Source organism: Marmota flaviventris, chromosome 13, assembly GCF_047511675.1.
Source record: "Marmota flaviventris isolate mMarFla1 chromosome 13, mMarFla1.hap1, whole genome shotgun sequence".
Lineage (NCBI taxonomy): Eukaryota > Metazoa > Chordata > Mammalia > Rodentia > Sciuridae > Marmota > Marmota flaviventris.
This window is the reverse complement of record NC_092510.1, coordinates 41262587-41268586: the sequence shown is the minus strand read 5'-3', so window position 1 is coordinate 41268586 and position 6000 is coordinate 41262587. Positions and strand designations below refer to the sequence as shown.

Below are 6000 nucleotides of genomic sequence, written 5' to 3'. Positions count from 1 at the left end.
ATACAAACCTGCTTGACAGACTGTATGGGACTTCCCTACACCATTACCTTGTCATCTCTGTAGCTCCAGGAAGGTGTTGCTTTTACCTGTGTAGAGCCCAGTGGGGTAAGGAGTGGGATCTTATAAGGAAGGACTTGTTAAAGAGTGGCCTATGGGCCAAATCAGGTCTACTGCTTGTTTTTGTAAACAGAGCTTTATTGGAACACAGACACACTCTTTTGTCTTATCTTGTATGTATATGGCTGCTCTTGTACTACAAGGGTAGAGATAAGTAATTGTGACAGGACCACATGACTCTCAAAGCCTGAAACATTTACTATCTGGACTTCTACAGAAAACATTTGCCCACACCACTGTTATAAAGGACTAGGGAGAAGAAAGGATAAAGGTTAGTTTGGAGTCTGATTGTGGGAATCTCAAATGGGGAGGTCAAGGTTCAATCAGAATGAAGCCACCTGTGCTCCCTGACCAACAAATTACTGTAATGTCAGAAGTTGATGATATCAGAAGTTAGATGAGATGAGGTCTGCTGGGTGTAACCTGGAACCAGTGCAGCCATCTTGGTACCAGGTTGGGTACAGAGTCAACAGACCAGTAGGGTGGGACCAAGAGAACTTCAGAGAAGCAGAAATGGTCATTCTACCTGTATATTTCTTATTTTAAGAGATAATGACCTTTCTTATTGTTTAAGCCAATATGAAGAGTCTGATTAAAAATCAAACAAACCCAAGAGAAAATAGTAACAGTGAGTTCACAGGAAGCACTGGACACAAGATTCTGTGAAAAGGGCTTTTAAGTGTATATAAAGTTGCACCATGGGGAAAAGGGAGGAGTAAAAGATAGTCCTGAGGATTTTAGCTCTGGTAACTGGGAAATTGAATAATAATTAACAGAAATACAGAAATGTTGAGCATGACCCACAGTCTCTGCTTTGGGCAGGTTATTGTCCCATAAGTGAGCCAGACTGAGACAACTGACATTCCAACAAGGAATCTGCTTTTTATATTACTGCGTGACTCTATTCCCAACATGTGATAATATGATCTCTACACATTCTAGGAAGGCACAATTATATTTAATATGTGTTTTTATTATAAGGGTTTATATTACAATAGAAATGGAATGTAGTTTTATCATGATGGGAATAAAATTATCAGATGGGAATAAAATCTCCTTCTCATAGGAGGAAGAATAGTAAGAGTGTAGAATCTTTTTATAAAATCAAAAACCACTGAATTTATGGTAGAAAATATGCACTGAAAGCTATATGGGTAAGTGTAATTCAATTCCATTTTTTAAAATAATATGGTAAATTCTGTATTCAATTGCTTTTAAAATGATGCATAAGATATTCAACAGATTAATGATAAAAACATACTTTTATAATTATGGAGAGACAAACACATATAGAGAGAAGATGGAGACTGAATGAAGACTTGGGGTAAAGGTGAGAAAGAAAGAGCAGGAGAGAGTGATGGTGCTATTTTTTGTGTTGCATATATACGCACAGGATGGGTGCCTTGATAATTGCCATGGCATGGCGAGGGCTGCAGGTGAGAAATCATACCTCAAGTGTTGTCTTGGTTCCAGGAGGCAAAATTCAAACTCATAAATACTATTTAAAAAAATTTTTTTTGTAGTTGTATACAATAACTTTTATTTATTTATTTATTTTTATGTGGTGCTGAGGATCAAACCCAGGACCTTGCATGTGCGAGGCGAGCGCTCTACTGCTGAGCCATAACCCCAGGCCCAATACTATTTTAATGAAGTTTTCTAAACATAAAAATAAATAAGCTGATCAATGTAATAGAACAGAGTCCAAACACAGATAAAGTTAGATAGATAGAAAGACATAGATACAGACATAGTCACCTGGTTTTGTGATAAAGGTGACACTGCCATACAGTGGAGGAAACGATGATATTTTCAATACGGTAAATGGCACAGGGGAGTCATCCATATGAAAAAATATATTTTAACGCCTATCTCACATCATATGCAAACAACTGATTCCAGAAGGATTGCAGATCTAAATGTGAAAAATAAAACAACATAGAGTTTAAAAGAAAAACTGGAGAAATCTTCATGACTTTGGAGTAAGCAAAGTTCGCTTGAACCAGTACACACATAAAAAATGTGCTAGCCATAAGGAAAAAATTGGCAAATTGGACCACATAAAATTAACAACTGCCATTTGTCAAAAGACTCCATTAAGAGAAGAAATAGGCTGGGCTGGGGGTGTGGCTCAGTGACAGAGCACTTGCCTAGCAAGCAAGAGGTCCTGGGCTTGGGTTCAATTCCCAACACCTTCAGAGGGGAAGAAAAAGAGGGATCTTAAGAGAAAGGTAATAGGCACCCACAGAGTGGGAAAAGATATTTTCTTTTTTAAATTTTTTTATAGTTATAGATGGATAGTATGCCTTTATTTTATTTATTTTTTTATGTGGTGCTGAGGATCAAACCCAGTGCCTCACACATGCTAGGCATGTGCTCTGCCACTGAGCTACAGCCCCAGCCCAAGATATTTCCAACTCATGTATTGGAAAAAGGACTTGAATCTAAAATCTGTTAAGAATTTCTACAAAATAGAAAAGATAGTGACTCCTTATCCCTTATCATTTTTACCTGTAGGATACTTTCCAAGTCTCCCAGTGGATGCCCCAAACCACAGGTAGTAAGTACTAAACCCTATATATAATATGTGTTTCATATATATATATATATATATATATATATATATATGATGAAGTTTATAAATTTGGCATAGTAAGGTATTAAAACAATAAATAATAACATAGGAAAATTGTATCAATATACTGTAATAAGTCATATGAATGTAGTTTTTTTCTCTAAGTATCTTATTGTATTATAGATTTTAGCAACCTTAGCATACAATTCCTTTTCTTTCCTGAATCAAGAGCTTTTTACCCTTCTCTTAAGAAAGCATGTTATTCCTTCTCTTTGGCATAGTCAAATTTCCTGCTTTGGTGTTGTTATTAAGTAAAATCAGGGTTACTTGAACACTAACATTGCAATACTGTAATAGTCAGTCTGATAACCAAGATGACTGCTCAGTGACTAAAGAGTGTATATAGCAAGAGTACACTGGATAAATTCACATCCCAGGTGGAAAGAGAGAGATAGCATATGATTTCATGCTTCAGTGGTTTGTGTTTAGATTTTTGATGAACATTTATTTGTCTTTTGTTTTGCTTTTGGACAAGTAGGAACTGAACTCATAAATCAAGGTAGTGTGTTTCCATCTTCACGTCTGAGTCATTTTTGCATTTCCCATAATGCCTAGAGAATCCGGTAGGCACTCAATGAATGTTTAACAGAGAGGTTAACTTATCATGTAGGATTGTTGACATCTTTCTGTTAGAAACCAAACCAGGTCATTGTTTTTTTATGTTCTGTTTTCATTTTGACTAAAGAGTGGACAGAAATATTTAACTTGAGGTATAAAAACAGCAAATGCTTTCCATTAGAAAGCTGTTTGTTCTGAAATTAGCAAAGTGAGGCATCTTTTTTAAAACAAAACACAGTTTATTCAAAACAAACTTCTACTAAATTGCCCGTAGATTAAGTTATGTTATCCTGTATAAGTAACTTTGGCTTTGCCACAGCTCAGCACTTATGGATGATAGAGACCCAAATAATTCTAAAAGGAACTGATGCTGGAATTTTAAATGTGCAAATTGAAAAAGAAAAAAATAGTTAATTTTGACATTATGAAAGATTATAAAATTACTGTATATCAATTTAGATCTTCCACCTGGTGCATTTTAATGCAGTTGTTTTAATTTTTACTATAGATACAAGAGTTAAACACTTTAATTTTCAAAATATTTAAACATTTTAATAAATAAAAACATTCATTAAAAGCAGTTTTTAAGTCGCCCATAACAGTAACAATCTGGCTGGATTTATCATTCTTGGACCTTAAAATAATTTAATAAACCATTTCTTGGTATCAATAACATCAATATACAAATGAATTTCAGGCTTTCTAACTACTGGGCATTATGCTAAACTCTTTAGATATGCGGCCTTATTTAGTCCTTATTTTTTCCCAGAAGAAGAAAGTCTCAGTGAAATGACAAACACAAGGTCATACAGCTAAGAAAACTGGAGTTTGGGTCTGACTGACTTCAGGCTTTCAATGCGTTCTCCTCGTCTCAAATATGAATACATGCCTTAATACAGGTGAATTTTCTTTTTCTTTTTTTTAATTTTTTTTTTTTTATTATTTAATTTTTAGTTTTCGGCGGACACAACATCTTTGTTTGTATGTGGTGCTGAGGATCGAACCCGTGCTGCACGCATGCCAGGCGAGTGCGCTACCGCTTGAGCCACATCCCCAGCCCCTGAATTTTCTTTTCTGTCATTGTCACTTGGAATAAAACAAGTCTTAGATCAATGAGTTTCCTGGTATGTACAAATAGATTTTTTTTGTTGTTGTTTGTGGGGTTTGTTTTTTGCAGTTTTTTACTAGATACCTAAATAATGTTAATCAAGTTTTGAAGTCCGCAAAGTGTCTTAGAAAGAGATCATTATATTTGATTTCATACACTTTAACAGTCAGAACTTGCTTGACGCTTGCTAAGTCATCTCTGTCCAGAAAGAAGAGATAGATGATTGTTACAAGAAGCCTACTTTTGGCCATATGCCATTGTTGATGTAGTTTTTTTCCCCATTATTTAGCCCTGAAGTGGCATTTTTTCAATTTTCACAATAACAACAAAGTTTCTCTTAATCAGTTTAATTTATGCAAATTTTGTTGTCTGTTGCATCACTTCTCCTGATCTTCCTCTTTATTCTTCTCCATCACAGAGCATTGAGGTGAAAGCAGCTTTGTGTGTCTCTGGAAGGCTGGATACTTGATCTTAAGGGAGGCAGCCAAAATTTCCCATGAAGAAGCCAAGATGCTGAGACGGGAAGCCTAGGTTTGGAAGATTTTGATAGCTATGAATAGCCCCAAAATGCTGACCAAAAGCCTCATCTCTGTCATGCTGAAATTTCACTGGCAAAGGTGTATTAAATTTAGTTATCAGAATGCATGAATATAAATCAAGATCATTCTTGCAAGCTTTCCCAAGGTTCAACTCTCTTAATTTTTTTATGTCTATGGAAGCATAAATCTTGGGTTGATTTGGTTCATTTGTTCTTGTATAATATGATAATATCATTTATCAGCATGCAGATCTAAGCCTACAATTGCTTAATTGAAGGCCATAAATAAACTGATCATGCGTCCACAAATTAGAGGCTATGTTGGGTGTGAGACCAGCTTAACATAGGGAAAAATGAAAAAATTATTGATTCAGTTAAGTCCAGACTGAAATCCCAGGATGACTAAATTGAGCTTTTTAGACTCTCTCATCTCTAAAGTTTGTATTTGGCCTCATACACCACTAAGAGTTATAAGGCAAATAATTGAGCTTAGACTTTTAAAAAATTATAATTTATTTGGAATAGATAATATGTTCACTAGTTTCAAAAATCAAAAGGTACAAAAAGACATATAGTAAAATTCTCCCACTAGGAACCCAATTTGCCCCCCGCCCCAGGCAAGTAGTTTTATTTGCATATGGTTTTTGTGTATGCAAGCAAAAACACATATGACTTTTTTTTTTCCCCAAAGTGAAAAGTTTTTATCTGGAAAGATACATAAAGTACATAATATACAATCTCAGTGTACAAGTATTCATACTAGGACCCAGTATGCAAACTAATTTTCATAGTATGCTTATTTTATATATAATTAATATAGTGCACGGTACCCTTTGTTCTAGATCTTCCTTTTTTAATCAACAAAAAATATATGTTTAGAGATCTGCTTCATATTGGTACAGAAAGAATTTCTTACTTGTTTTTGTGGCTGTGTACTATGGGCTATGTACTTTGGATGTGCCACCACATTTATTTAACAAGTTCCCTATTAATGGACATTTGGGTTGTTTCCAGTGTTTTGTTATTATGAACGAAAATGCAAAG

The 6000-nt window shown here is 34.9% G+C and overlaps 1 non-coding gene across 1 annotated transcript; it reads left to right on the top strand.

Moving 5' to 3' along the window:
* The first annotated feature begins 2237 nt into the window (after nt 1-2237).
* On the top strand, nt 2238-2315 carry Trnaa-agc (transfer RNA alanine (anticodon AGC)). The gene has a single exon. It is a non-coding gene; the product is annotated as a tRNA-Ala (tRNA).
* The last annotated feature ends 3685 nt before the right edge of the window (nt 2316-6000 follow it).